Raw genomic sequence first — 16563 nt, 5'->3', positions numbered from 1 at the left:
TCTTATACATTATCACAAGAATAAACGCATCCCAAGAGGTTTGAGGATCGCTTTAAAACCAATGTCGTGCAGGAACAATAAGGCATTCCTGGAAAAATGGTACCAGGTCCTCAATAAATGTTCTTTGGATCTGATCCTTCTAATCGTAGAGGAACTATCTATTGTTTTGAAAACTCTGGAAGAAGAACTGTCGGGGATCAAAAAAGAATTAGCTAAACACGAAGACTTACAAGAAACTTTGGATGATATCAACCAAAAACTCGAAAGATTTGCAAACAAAATTCATGAAAGAAAAGTGAAGAAATATCGACGCAATACAATAGATTATAAATTAGAAGAGGTTTATTCCTGGGCGGAAGTATACAACCAAAGGAAATGGTAACAATCAAAGAGTAACACCAATTCATCACAAGAAAGTGTCGTTTCAGATTCGGAAGTGACACAAAATAGAATTCCTCTAGCGAGCACGTCAAAAGGAGGCCCAACAGAAAAAACTAAAAAAGGTTTCTTTTTTTTATCTACAAGCCCGGCAGCCAACAATGCTCCTCTAATAGAAAAAGCAGGAGGGGAAAAAGAAAAAGAAGAAGAAAGAGCTATACGAATGACGAGGAGCAAGACGAAAATAATCTTGTGATGAATATTTCAAACATTCACCTGACCAAGGCACAACTAGCTTTATTTAACAAAGGAAACACATTTTGCCAGTTTACAAATCCAACCTCCAGGAAACAGAAATAGCCATTTTCAAATTTCTAAGGATTTTTCGTCTCAGAAATTTCTTTAGCAATATACAACCCACCACAGTTGGAGAGACTGGCCAAGAGCCCAAAGAGTTCAGGGTTAAAAGTACTTTTTGTGCCCCAACGTCACATAAAACCATAAACTCTTTTAACAGAGTTATCACATCTGAGATGAAGACCATCAATTTCAAATGTGAAACACATAGTAACTTTTCTAAGAATGAATGGAGTACACTAAAAAGCTTGACTCAAAAGTCGGAATTAACTTTTCAAAAGGCAGATAAAGGGCGAGCCCTTGTTGTGATGAACACTAAATTCTATGAAAAGAGTGTTTGGACCCACCGGCAAGATGTGAATATTTACAGGAAATTATACAGGATCCCACAAATTCTTTTCAGTCAACATTGAAAACTATTCTTGACCACGCACTACAAATGGAGTGGATTACTGAAAAAACGCACACATTTTTAAACATAAAGTATTCACGTAGACCTCAATTTTACATGCTGCCAAAAATGCATAAAAACGCTGTTACTCCCCCATTTAGACCGATCGTTTGAGCTTGTGGTTCACTATCAGAACCTTTAGGACAATATCTAGATTGGTTCCTACAGCCTTTAGTACAAAGCTGGCAGACATACATAAAGGACACTACCGCATTTCCTAACATGTTGAAAACTGTAAATATGATTGAAAATGAAGAGATCTGGCTATGTGCAGTCGATGTCACAGCGCTGTACACTTTGATTCCACACAATGAAGGGTCGGAAGCTTTGGAATGGTGCCTACTTCAAAATGAAGTTAAAAACTCAGAAAAAGTGTTCTTGCTAGAACGTCTACATTTTGCGCTTTTCCACAGTTACTTTCAATGGAAAAACATGTACTTCGAACAGTGTAGTGGCACGTCAATGGGATTTGCGTCACTTGACCCATCCTCCACCTATCATCGATGGGCTACCCCGCATTTTGATTTCACATTTAAGAGGCTTGCCACCATAGGCTATTACACGACACGTGAGCACGACGTCAACAGCTGGTCTCCCCGGGATTTCGAATGAAGCCAGTTGCGGTATAATTTTGTAAGTTTGCATCTTTTTAAGTTTCCGCTTTAGAGTTCAGACTATCAAGCCTGTATTCAACGTGTTTTTCACCATCTCATTTTTGTTCACGAGAGTGCATTTATCTACGCTCGTGTTCGGATTGTATGAATAATCGAGGACTTGTCATTGAGACCATGTTGATTTTCATTTGACCCATATTGTTTCATTTTTTGGCAACATTTTGGAACATGACACGAAGGCACTGACAGAGACATGCGTATTCTAATATGGTGATACAAAAAATGTGTTTTTCTATATTATAGTTGTATTGAATAACAATGTGTGAACTTTAATGAAACATTGTAGTAGAGACTAGCTCACTAGTTTTCTGTCCCTTTCCATGTAGACCCCTGATGAAGGGACACCATTGGACACGAAATGCATTGGGTAATTGAATAACTGTTTTTGTATTCAACCAGTTTGGATGAATTTCACGATTTATTATCTGTGATTGAAACTAAAGATCGATGGATGAATAAATATCATTTAAAGAGAAACTTGAAGAAGTGTTTTGGAATATATTAAAATTCGGACAAAGAAGTGAAGAAACTTTTATGTACTTTAAACACGTGTACACATCCTTTGGAACAGATTCGTCTGCCCCACACAGTTTAGTCTTTAACCTAAACCATCACAAGCACGGGCAGCCCTAAATCAGATTGATCTGGCCATGAGCAGAAAGAAAATGTGGTGTTTATTTGGTGGTGGGGGGGTCTGAGGAAGATGGGAGGAGAGCAGAGGGTTGATGGGGTGCTAACAGTTATGCTGAGGTACATTAAGGGCTGATTACAAAGTCGTTAACGGGACCCGATTCAAACCAAGTGGGATGGCATTAAGTTAGCAAAACTCAATAATGAATTATGAGCTAGGCCCTCCCATTTAAATTGTCTTTGGCGGTTGGATAATACATGCCAGTTTCCTCAAAAACCCTAGTGGGGTGTCTAACGAACGACCTTCTTTTCCAAGTAGGTGGTCTAGGATACACATTCCCTCACAGATTCTAGCGAGCACCAGGTAAATTGTGCCAGTATGTCTCAGGACCGAACCACACACTGGCACTATGGAAGTTAAGATGGGGACTGGGTTGGGTTGCTGTAGTTACTTACTACACTACAGCCAGAGCTGGGGTGCGCCTGCCACGAGAGGGCACCTAGCCTGGTATTGCTCAGCTACCGCCACTGGCTTGGCTTCCTTTCCACACTCAGGTCAGTGCTAGTGGACTGGTCAAAAAAGACATTGTCTGCTACTAACACAACTCACATTTACTATAACACAGATAAGGAGCATAAAGATACAGTGGACATGCTTTAGTACCAACCCCATGTTCCAAAGAGTGAGCAATCATAATACAGAAATGACCTTCTCTTCAGCCAGCAGCAGTTTCTTTATGAGAGCATGGGGGCATTGCCCCACTGCCCACTGGCCCCATATAAATGTGATTAATTTTCTATTTATTAGCCACAGCACTACAGAAGTGTGCGGCATGGCCCGGGTGAACTTTGCTATTTAGTATTGTAGAGTCAGGTGAGGGTGGGCGGAGTCAGATGTGGGTGAGGGGGTGGAGCTTGAATGGTGGTTGTTGAGTGAGTGTGACGAACTGGGACCTCTTGGGGTGAAGTGCGAATGTCGAGTTGAACAGGTGCTTTGCTCTGCCCAATCCGACATGTGCACTTGAACCCTCTCTAACCTGCAAGGATAGGAGCCCAGGGTGGATTACATCCAGAGCCCCCAAGTCTCCAGAGGAGCGTTGGCAGCCCCTAACCGAGCCAATCTTCACGCTGGTCTCCAGCTGTTTACGTCAGTGGAGCTGTGCAAGAATTGGCTCAGGAGTCGCGGGGGTGGGGCTGCAGTAGGGCCCAGTTGGTGAGCAGTGAAGTGAACAGTGAAGGCCATAGCCGGACTGGAGGGTGAGTGTGCCTGTTCATTTTTATTTTTAAAAGTGCCTTCCTGGTGCCTCAGTCTGCTAAGCCAGTGCCCTGCTTTAACACATTGACCCACATTGTCGGTTCCAACATGCGTGAAAGGTCTTGGATTATCAACCGGGGTGGGAGAGGGTTCGTAGGCCGTAGATCACATTTCCTTGGCGCTGCTATGGGTGTGTCTGGTATTCTAAGAAAATAGAAAAAGTTAAATACTTGCTTAATTTGCTAATGCATTCTTTATGTTTTACAACTGACCCGGATATGCAGCGCTGCTTTTTTTAATAATGTCTTAAACCATTTTGCACAATTTTGTATTGTTTTGCCAGTCTCTATCAATGCTTGGGGCAACCAAGTGGCATGCTTCGATCTTCACTGCACCCTCTCTCTGTTTATTAAGTGTTGTCATTTCAACACATTACTGTTAGAACTGCGATTTCTGGTTGGCTAAGGCTTACGCCAAAGCCAGGCAGAAACCACCATTCTAGTCAGGGCGATGGAGTCACACGCCAAGATAACGCCTGCTCACCCCCTTGGTAGCTTGGCACGAGCAAACAGACATATTCCGGAGGCAATGTGTAAAGCATTTGCGAACGCACTCAACAGCAACAACATCCTAGGCACACCACAAAAGGAACTCCACACAAGGTTATATAAAAATAACTTTTGTATTGTCAAAACACATCAGATAGTAATCAAACAATATACATTGTGCCAACTGTCACGGGCAATATTCACAAGGGATTATTTACACCAGGACAGGGCCATGTGGGCCAGTGTCAGAATCAACACTTAGCAGAAATAGCACTTCTAGAACATAGAATAAGTGTAGCGCAAAATAACAATTATAGACCAAAACCAGTAACCACTGGTAACAGGTAGGTACACACTACGCAGTACTAATAACCATAGGCATAGATCAGGCATGGACACATAACCTCTCTAGTATAAACTATACTAGGCAAAACAACCTCCTAAGCATGTAAACACATCTAGAGGTATCCCAGGCATAATGGCAAAGCACATTACGCAGAAATACACTAGGCCTAACCAGTAAAAATACAGTAGGCAATCTCCTCACTAGTCTAAACACATTAGACTCTGCCTCCTAAGAATAAATCCCATTTAGGGGCATAACTCACAGTGAAACATAATCTCACTAACAGAAACCTCCACAGGAAAAACCATCTCTAGAGGTATCAATACAGGGTGCGTAAAACATACTAAATGCATTACATTTCCTAGCACCACATCACTCTAGCCCATAAAACACATTAGGCAATTACCATCATAAACATAGTAAAATCACATTGCGCAAAAATCACATTAGGCAATTAGCATCATAAACATAGTAAAACCACATGGCGCAAAAATGACATTTAGGGCCTCGCTCCCTACCCACATACCAGCCCCCTGGCCAACTGGCCATCTCAAGAAGGGGCTCAAATGTCCTGTGTCCAGAATGTCAGGGCACGCTGCCAATGCAGCGCCAGTCAGGGGTGCGCCACCGGCGCAAACCTAAACGTTGCAGCTGCCCACTACTTGCTGGGCAGCTGATGACAATCCCAAGGGCCTAAACGCTGCAGCTGGCACTAAGTGCTGCGCAGCTGTGGAAGGCCTGGCACCTCTATGCCATCTCCGTCCCTCACAAGGACTTTCACTCAAATGGCGCCTAAACGGTGCAGCTGCCCTCTAATTGCTGGGCATCTGGGAAACAACAAAACTGCGACAGGGCCCTCACTGACCCTAGAAACCAAACTGCGCCCACTGTTGGAGCCCTCTGGCTCTGAGAATGAACAGATCCCCTCAAACACTAGGGACAGGACACAGGTCCTCAAAGTCACATCTGCGCCCTGAGCGGCCCGCTGCCATCTGGGGCCGCTCAGGGCAAAGCGCGGTGCCCTCTCTGGCACCTCTCAGGGAAACAATGGGGCCCCAGGAGCACACTGGCTCCTTAATTAAAACAATCTGGCCCCAGAGCGTACTGGCTCTAGAAACAACTGGGGGGGCCAAGAACCATCTGTGAGCTTCGCAGGCTCAGTGGCCAAAACAACTATGCTCCCGGGAGCCTTGGGGGCTCTAAATGCACAAATGCCCCAGGAGCCTCGCAGGCTCGAATATACAATGCTGCCATCGTTGGAGTCCCTCCCGGGGGACTCAAAATAAAGTAAATGCCAGCCAAGAGCCTCTCTGACTCTAAAAATAACTTGCCCCGTCGTTGGAGTCCCGCTCGGGGACTCAGAAGCAGAGGGAACACAGAGGAGTGACCCGCTGGGACACCAGCACTCACCACTGGTTGGGAGGCGGCGTCTCCTCTCCTGCGGCGTCTCTTCTCTGCGGTTCTCCTTCGTTGCCCGGCCCGGCGGTAGCGCTTTGCGGGGCTCTCTCTGCACATGAGAGCCCCGCCAGCACCAGGCGCCCGGACACTTCATCCGGTCCCCCATCTCGGGACCGGGACTTTCAAAACGGAGCCCGCAAGGCACCGGGACTCCTCCTCGGTGGCAGGCAGTATCTCCGGTCTCCCTCTCCCTACGGGAGATCGGAAAACACACAACGGCTTCCCCCCCGGCAGGGGGAAGCGGCGTGCGCGGGACTTCCACAAGCACTGGGCCAATCCTGGCGCGTCCTCTCAGACGAGCCCCCTCTGATGCGGCACTGCTCCCAGCTGGGCCAATCACAGCGCTGCCTCACGGGCCGAGCCTCCCACAGTCAGCCAATGATTGCGCGGCTTCTCCGGCAAGCCTCCCGCGGCGGCCCAATGCCAGCACAGCCTTCTTGGTGATGTCAGCGGCCCCGGGGCTGATGGCGGAGAGTTACTTCGAGGTTCTTTCTCCCAGGCAGCGGCAGTGATGCGTAGGCCTGGCGTTTCAGGGCACAGGGTGAAGAAAGGCCGCCCACGACGTTATCAGCTTACTCGGGGGACAAAAGGGCAGGAGCGCTTCCGTTCGAGGGAAAACCACAGCGCTCTCCCCAAAAATAAAGTGCTCACGTCGCGCTGGGGGCACGGACAGCCCCAAAAGTCCCAAGAGATGACCCCTGCATCAAAAAGGCTCCCAGTAACTCAGGATTCACAGAAAAGGGTCCTGGGGCAAAGTGAAGCAAAGGAGACCCCATGCAAACAGATCCTCCAGGCATCCAGGTCCATCAGCAGTCCAGGGTCTGGGCAGGACCCAGGGAGGCAAGCCTTCCCCAGGGCCCCAGCAGCAGCACGCCCCTGGTTGATTCCAGTCAGAAACAAGAAAATTTTACAAGAAGTCACAGCCTCTTTTTATACCCAAAAATCCCTTTTTCTAGCAGGGTGTAGGCAATGTAAGAACCAGCTACAACTGGTTATGGGGGACTCCCTTTCACTGGCCAGGCTAGGGACATCAGACGCACCAAATGGGGTGGAGCCAGCATTGTGGAGGGAAAACCCAGCCCTATTTAGGTCCCATGTGTTTCCCTCCCTCACATCTGCATGCTAATCTCTCCATTCACCACCGGGGCAGACCCATCCTGACTCCTGAAACCAGGCTCACCAGCCAGCTCCAGCCAATCACACGTCAGACACAAATTACACAAACATGCCAACTTCTAGAAGTGGCACTTCCACACTAGACACAATCATGCCGCATACATCATTGCGCAGCATTCAATCTCACTAGTTTGCACATACCAAACTCGACCCTGCACTCCCCACACATCAGGAACTACCATGGTCACACATATTCCCCATGCATTCCGAGGGGAGGGCAGGTCACTCTCACCACACACACAGAGAGCGCACGCACTTTACACTGGACCACAGTGAAAAAGTGCGCAGAGACCTAAAATCACCAACACCAGGTTACAGAAACAGGCTAGGCAAAAGCAAAAAGTTTTGGGGTGAACCTGCCAAAAGGGCCGGGTCCAACAATTACATTGATAATTGAAGTGGTTTCACACGCCTGTTCATGCCTAAATACAAAGGACATTACATCACGTATCAGCTACTAAATTTCTTTATTGAAAACTCAAGCTTGCTGTATGATAAGAACCAGTGGCAATTAAAAGCATCAAAATCAAAACTCTACTCACTTTTAAAGATCAACAACGACATGGATTAAGTAAAACAAAAAGGTAGCAATGCAGGCAGTAAGTCTGCAGCAGCAATACACAATCAACCATTGCAGCCCTCAAGCGGCCTGTGCCATGAGGCTGACTTCCAGCCAGTCCTGGTCACTGAACACACCTACAAAGTGGAAGATGAAACTGCAAGTCCCTGCTTGTCTTTGGTTATTGGTGGAAACAATGGAGTTGTCACAAACATGACAGGTAAGTTGACAGTTCGACATTGTGATGCTTCTACATTTATTGTAACTGTATGTTATGAATAGCATTAGCAGTTCTTTTCATAAGGCTTGGTGTTCCCAAATATCTCTCAATCAGCAGATCATGTCAGTCCAGATCATTCTGGGAGATGAAGTCCTAACATTCTTTCATTACAATAGATGTTGCTCCCAAGTTTTCTATTCACCATTTCTTTCAGTTAATACCAGTACTCTCCCAGCAGGCTCTAGACCCTATCTTGCTCCTTGACAGGCCTACGGTGCAGCATGTGTTATTCTTCCAACACAGCACTGCTGAAAGCGGGAGCTGGTACAGATATGCTGGTTCATTGATATTTTCAGAATTTACATGCAGTGTGTTATTGTGAATGTATCCTGAAACCAGCGTGAGTTGGAACCACAGGAGCAAGGCCTTTCCAGTGCTTGCTAGAGCATACTGAATTTTTTTGACCCTTCCCGATCTCTGCACAGCTGCAGTGACTTGGTGAAAATAAAATGCTTTTCTTCGAACTAGGATCACTGCTGTAATATGTTCAGGCCAAAGGTCATTCAACATTTTCTGTTAAAAAAAATATACTTATGCATGGTTTTGAAACTTGAAAAATCCGACCTTTTTTGGTCACAGAATGTTGTTAAGAATATTATATCTGTCAGTCTGTGTTCCAAAAATAGTTGCTTTTTGCGCCTTTTGTTTAATGACACATAGCTGAGAGTGGAAGTGTGTGGGTTCCATGATTTATGGCACTATTGTTGTTACCCATTTATCTTAAACAGCTAACAACCAGTTACAAAACCAGTTGACCAGTTTTAGGTGTATGTCAGTTGTGTTATATATCTGGATGCTATTACATCTCATAGACAAACCAAAATACTGAGCAGGTAGCCCCCTATGGGAATCACAGAAATGTACTTTACATGTTCCTTTTGGAGAGACCCCACTTTTTCATCCTAATTAAAGACCTGTCTGCACATATTTCAATATGATTGATTACAGTCAGCATCTGTGGGTGCTTCCCGAAGCCTGGTTACAGCATTTTCTTCCAAAGTTGATGCCTCATGCAATGCAAGACACTGGGCAAGGGAAGCAAACACTTTAAAAGTCTGAAGTAGTTGCACTGTACAATTTGCACCTTACAGTAACTTTTAAACAGATTAATGCAGTAAGATATTGGGCACTTTTTAATGTGTTTAATATTTCAAGACTATGTGTTCCCACTGCATGATAAGCATTGATTTTTCAAATTAATTTGCTTTAAAATGCACCATTTGGCAATTTTTTTAATCAAGAGGAGGACCCACCTTGGACCCACCTTGGACCCCACCTTTGTCCATTAAGCTTGCTTGCTTCGCTCACTTACATAACAGCCATACCCAAATGTTCCGCCCCACCATTTCCAAATGTCACCAGTCGCCAAAAAACAAACAAGTATGTTGCTTTGTGCAGAGTTACCTCTGTACCCTGCATTGCTGCCCCAGGGCAAATATCTGCCCTCCACCTGGTGTGTTTGTATTCAATGAATATCATGAGTGAATTAATATGTGAGGGCAAAAACAGTGCAAAAGTAATAGTTTAGTGTACGAGTTATAGTTAATCAAGATAGCTGTAACTGGTAAATTTAAGTGGTTTTGTTAGTTTCAAAAGGAATGCTTTAAGTGACATTGTCACCTAACTAGAACATTCCTCTAACCTTTGTTTTTCCTCAGTGAATTTCTACGTTTTTTTAAATGTAAAGTCTCAGGAACTCAGAAACACGAGTATAGCGTTCTGTGGGGGCTATTCTAGCCCCTTTACACAAAAGATACTGTAGCGCTCCTAGAACCCTAAATCTACATGACAGGCGATCTTGGTCTGCTTTAATTAAAAAGCGGAAATTCAAGATGGCCATTTGATGAGCGGTCAGCACTGCAGTGTCTCTGTGATTTGCGCCAGCCCTGAGCACAGCTGAGGCTTGTGCTGGGTCTAGGAACTGCGCACTTCACCAAGTCTGTTTAGACGTTTGGAGATGTTTGTTTTTCGTTGCGTTTCTAGAGTCAGTGTAGCAAGGCGGCATTATTGTTTCTTCACAGACGGTAGTTAGAATCACTACACATCGGACTTCTGCAGTTTAAAGAATTCTGGAGATACTTTTGCGAAGCAGTTGGTGTTATTGCAAGGAACTTACCGGTATCAGGCTTCAGGACAACAGCTGCCAAGACGATCTTCCCAGTCATGCAAGAACCTTAAATGAGAGAAAAGAAAAGACAAAAGAAGGCATTTCATTGTTAATAGTTTTTCATGTTTTACAAGTAATTAGATACTGAAGTAGGAAAATCATTTCAAAGAACCTATTAGTATAGCGTTACACAACCTTACCTGGCTGTTCTTCTGACTGGAATTCTTCAGTTATATCATTTCTGGAGATTCTCTGAGATAAACAAAAGATAAAAGAAAGGTTAGTAAAAGTTTAGGAACGTCATATAGATATATATTAAAATAAGACAAAAACCCATGACGAGAAATTCACTGTTATGTTATTTTCACAGGAAATATTAACCTACCACTACTCTACAGTATGAATATATAATACTGGGATCAAACCATCAAATAAAAGAGGGGCAGTAGCTTGGTCTCTCAAGGGTAGGTAGTTTAGAAGCTTAGGAAATAGCACGCTTACTTATTTTCATTGACGGCACATGAAAAAATAACTTAGTAATCGTTGCTTGTGTATTACAGTGTTGTCACCGCAAGAAAATAAACAGAGGTAGCTATAGAAGACACCTGGCCACACGACCCAGCCATCTCTTCTCTGTCCCATACCCCTTTCCCCCCCAGGTTTTTTTTCAAGCAACAAGAGTTTTCCTTGGAAGCGTGGAGAAACTCCTAGAGAGTCATTGTGAAAAACCTCGTTGTTCTGCTCCCATGAAGTCTAGGGAACACTTCAAGTAAGAGTCTTATGACATAAAGTTAGATATTCTTACAATTCCTAACTATAAAGTCACTTTAACCTTTTTTCCCAGTGTATTTCTAGAGTTTTTGTAATGTAAAGTAAGATGAACACCATAATGCATGGCGAGGGCGTTATTGGATGCAGAGTCTGGCATTGTCTTTTGTGCTGCATCCTTCTAATCTTGCTGTCCATGCCCCCCCTCCTTGCCCTCCATTGTCCAAGTCCATACCCTGCAGCTGTACCATCCCCTTGTGGCCTTTGTTCTGCTACTGCCCTTCCCACCTGCCCTGCACAGTCAGTTTGCTGCCCATACCCACCTCTTCCCTGCCCTCTGTTGTCTGGGTCCATACAACTAGACCCACCACATTGTACTGAAGGGCTCAATGTGCTGCCACTGCCCTCCAGTTAGCTCAATGTCCCTTCCCAATCTTCTGAGTCCATGCCCTATCATTGCCCTCCTGCTTAGCCCCCGTGCTTAGCTTGCTGCCCTCCCCTTCTCCCCCTGCCTTCTAGTATCTCTGTGCATGCCCCAGTACCCTCCAGTTTGCCCACCATGTTCCATGGACCTGCCACTGCCCCTCCTATCTTCTCTGAGTGTTACGTTGAGCTGCCACTGCCCTCCTCCCTGCCCAGTATAGACCCATATGGGACAGCAGAATCATACTACCAACGCTGGGGGACCATTCAGTGAAACTCATGCATAGGCGGCCTGCAATAGGTGCACTCCCAGGAGCTGCTCCAGTCTTGTATTTGACTGAGTAACTGGGATGAGAAGGGTAACCCCTACACTGCTGTGAGTGGAGTGCAGGATATCTGAAGGAACAGTTCTACCACAGTAACTCCTTGGAGATATAACTGGACCCTGTGGAGCCGTTAATTGGTTAATAACATACAGAGCAAGTCATGAGGGGTGGCTATGACCACTAAGTTGGTCAGTGATAAGGACTCCATGCACTGTTGCAAAAGCCGACTAGACTAGGAGGCCACTGTTTGCTGATCTAGCACAGAGGAAGGGTAATTGAGTGCCCACCGAAACAGAACCTATTCTTTAGCTGGCTGGGACACAGAGGTAGACGGTAAGAGCAGGTTGTGATCTGAATATGGGGAAAGACAAGCTAACCAAGGGATTGCAAAGCAATACAATGACTCAATATTTCTAACCATAAGGGCTGCCGCAAAGTATCACAAGACAAACTGACGCCAATGCTTAGGGGCCATTGCCGAAACTGTCCAGGGTGGCTCTAATGGAGGCCATACATGGGACGTGCAAAGTCCTGGAAGGCAAAATAGATTCAGTGGCAATTGAGGTGGGGCTACTGCGGACGGATTTGCACAAAATCTCTGCAAGAGTGACTGCCACGGAACAAAGGATTGATGGATTGGACCAAGATGCTGACGCATTGAAAGAACAAATGGTGAGACTGACAGTCACTGCAAAGATATTGGAGGATAGAACAGAGGACACAGAGGGACGATCCTGCCATAATAATATCATCCTGGTGGGGTTTCCGGAATGATGGGAGGGAGACTCTGCAGAATTCCTTTTTTAGAACTAGATTCATTATTCCCTCAAACCTGAAGGTTTAACCCATATGTCTGTGGAGGAGCGTGCACATTGTGCACTGGACACACGCCTTCAGCCAGGGACCCTTCAAAGAGCATTGATTGTGAGGATCTTCTATTACCTTGATCGGGACTGTATTCTCAGAACGGCTCGCACACCGGGACCATAGAAATTTGAAAATCATACAATATCCAACTTCCCTGTTTATACCTGAAAGGTACTAGCACAGTGGAAATCGTTTGTAGAAGTCAAGCAACAGCTTCGGACCAAGGGCCTCGCATATATGTTGCAGTTGCTTGTGAGGCTCGGAGTGGTTACCCAGGGTAAGACACTTTCTTTTGACTGTCCAGAAGATGCATGGGCATGGCATAACGCTGAGATAAAGTACTGCTGGTGTCACAAGCCACTCACCTGAATTCCAGGACGTTCCACTGGGGAGAGACGATGTAACCCATTGCCCCCTGAGACCTTGCCTGGCAGTAATGATAAGTAGGAACAATAGTTAACCATGGTAGATGGGTGAATGAGGGTCATAGAGAACTGGTTGAGGTAAAAGGCGGGGACATCAAAGTACAGCTCCATGGAGCGTATCCTAGAGACAGTCGTCATTGGAGGACACACCTGATAGCTGAATTAAAGTCCAAGAAGACTGAACATTGGCGGATTTGTTAATGGACAGTACTTACTTTTCCGTCACGCAGAATAGTGGAGCAGAAGTGGTGCTACCATCCCACTGGAAAATATAGACTTACAGACTAGTTGAAGTATACCATTGGTGATTAGGAAGTCTGTTGTATTGTCCCTGCATAATGTAGCTACATTGGAGATTGGGAGAGGGGGATCCTCTTGACATTGAAGAGGATTGGGGCGCAGAGGGTTACTATCAGTTAACAGATATTAGACGAGACACACCATGCATTCATGGGGAAAGGGTAGTAATTGGCTCCTGCAGGACCATCACCAGATGATTCTAGTAGGGCATCTGGGATGAGACCCCGCACAGACTTTTGCTCCTTTATAGGGGTGAAGGAAAATTTGCATGGTATGGGGATTAGTTTAAATTGCTGTGCAAGGGTTGGTAATCATTATTAGGTTTGGAACACCGACCAGTTTGATCACAGAGGGGCTGCAAAAAGAGGGGGGATATCTGTGTCTACGGATCATGAAATCCTTGTTCTCGCTAGTCTTGAGTGTTTCTTAAGACAATCGATGTATGGATTTAATGTACCAGTGGTACATTGGAAGTCAGTTTGTACACCAAACCAACAGATAGAAATACTCTGTTACACTTTTCAAGCGGACATCCTAGAAGTCTGAAGGAAAATTTGCCATATGGGCAATTTTTAAGAGTCAGAAGAAATTGTACGAGCAAAAATGACTACTTTGCAAATGCTGAAAACCTTAAAAACAAGTTGCTGAATCGAGGGTATCCCCGTAAATCGGTCAAAACAGCACTAAAAAGAGCATGGTTTATGCCCAGAGAGGAGTTATTAGCACCAAAACAAATATCTGGAGACACACCACTTACGTGTGTCCTGACTTACAATGCAAAGGCCAATAAAATCAAAAAGATCATCTTAAACAACTGGAGAATAATAAGCCATCTTGGGCTTCCAAAACCCTTGTTTGCTTTCTGTAAAGGAAAAAAATGTCAGTCAACAGTTGGTGAGAGCCACCATTTAACTTAATGTAGGACAACAACAAAAATGTAAGAGGTATGCTATGTTTATCACCTGTACCTGGGCACTTTTTATGCCAAAATTGTGTTGCATGTCAACTGACAGCGGACTCAAAAAAAGTCACATTAAATGGACAACAACAGATACAAAAAACCATCTCAAATTGTAATACAAAAATATGATTTACTGCCTGAATTGTCCTTGTAATTTGTTCTATATAGGACAGACAAGACAGCCAGTGAAGAACCGAATCTTGCAACATAAATCAAGAATTGAATGTAATATTCCAGGAGCACCCCTTGTCAAACAATACCAAAACCATGGCCATACCGAAAATGAAATACACTGGTCCGTATTGATTGTAGTTGAAAGTACACAAATCCAGTGATACTACACAAAGGACCCTAAATAGATTGGAAGCAACATTGATAGAAAAATACCACACAGCTACCGTAGGCCTAAATGACTGGGATGAAATGTGGGCTCTTTTATAATAAATGAACCAATTTACTGGATTACATCTTCTTGCCATATCAGTAAATATCAGTGATGTCAGAATTAGTAAGTTTCGTATGATAATCAGTATTATGAAATACGAGTCCTCAATGACATACATTTACACTGTTACATGCTATTTGGTGATGTTTGCTTGGATGCTGGTACATTGTCATTGAACAAGTGACGTTTAGAATGTGAGGGGCAGCATAATAGCAACAAGACATGTGATATTGGGTGATTTTCTTTGGTTATGTTTTTGGTTAAGTTTAATTAGTTTTCTATTTATTCCTATTTATTATTTTTTCTTCCTTTCCGATTTAGTGGTTGCTTACATTTATTTGTGTATATCCGGCAGCTAAGCTGCTATGATAGACTAACACAAAGCTGTTAGTCTGTCTTCGTTTTTCATGTTCAAGTGGATTATAAACACAATGACGCATCAGTTCTTGTTACGTGACTTAATTGCGATAGAAGCCGCACTACAGTTGATTTGTCGTCCGTTCGATACCAGAATTTATGGTGAGTGATGAGCCCTCCCTCCGATGGTTCGATTAGAATAAGCTGTAGGACTTCCATGGTCGTACTACATAGGATATTTATTGCCCAGGTCTCTTTATTTTTCTTAAAACACAAGTGAATTATTGGAAATTTAAAACAGAGAGAGAGACCAGATTCTTCCATTATGCATGAGGTTCCTTCCGGGAATTATATAGGATACACCATGAATATACCGTAAAAGTATGTATACCTTCTAAGAGGTTTAATCCTGTCTCCTCCATAGTGGTAATCCATACTATTTTTAAATGATACTTTATTGGGTTTTCTTTCCATTTTTCTTTAATAGAACTTCCTTTCCTGGGACCCCTTTAGTTAACTGATAATCGGTGTCCTCAAGTCTTTCAACGAGCCGGAACAGTTTCAGGTCAGAATGCTAATCGTAGTAGTCACAAGTGCTTACTCCTCTCTTTACTTAAGAAGTTTCTATTCTTTTTTTTTTTGAGTCACAAAAAGGAGAGACGCACGTGAATGATTCGAACCTTTTTGGCGACACTTTTTACTGATGTGATGTCTTTCTGGTTTTCCTCATTGGGTGATTTCCTCACTTTCAATTCACTGTTTGAATGTTCAGCACGTTTGTTCAGCTTCAAAGACGTTTTTATTTTTCATGCCTTTTCCTGCCTTCATCTTTTGGGTTCACTATTTCGATATTTACTCACCGTGTCAACACCTTGCTTACTGCTGCACAAAGACAAGGATTGATATCTTAATTGTTTAAGTCACACTTATTTGCCTGTGTAAATGCCTTTGCTCTCCAGATATTCTTGTAAAAATTATATTTGTTTATATTTACATTGGTAGATACAGGAAATATGTTTTGTTTTTGTAGGTTTTCTTGGTGTTACCCCAGTCCTAAGTAACCGGGCTGAAACGTGTCGACAGACTATTTGGAAAAGCCCCAAAAAATCTAAATTATATGCAAAAAGGAATTGTTAAGCACAACCTAAAAAGTGAAGAGGGTTTAGGAGCTTTCCCTCCTGTTGTGTTTATGTATATGGGCTATCTTCACTAATACCGATTACAAAAGATAATTATTGCATTCCAAAAATTCGTGTTTTGGATCCATAATAATAGTTAGGGTTAACAGGAATTGTATATATTTGTGTAACAAATGTCTTTGTGATTGTCTTTGTATATTGAACTTTGTGTATAGATGTTGTATCTTGACTTTTAAAAAAAAATATATAAATAGAAACACAACATTGGACCACATACTGGTATATGGTTTTTGAATATACAAAGAAATATTTTGGATATATATTCCTGGTGAA

Source organism: Lissotriton vulgaris, chromosome 5, assembly GCF_964263255.1.
Source record: "Lissotriton vulgaris chromosome 5, aLisVul1.2, whole genome shotgun sequence".
Lineage (NCBI taxonomy): Eukaryota > Metazoa > Chordata > Amphibia > Caudata > Salamandridae > Lissotriton > Lissotriton vulgaris.
The sequence above is the reverse complement of the archived record's forward strand: the minus strand, read 5'-3'. Positions refer to the sequence as shown.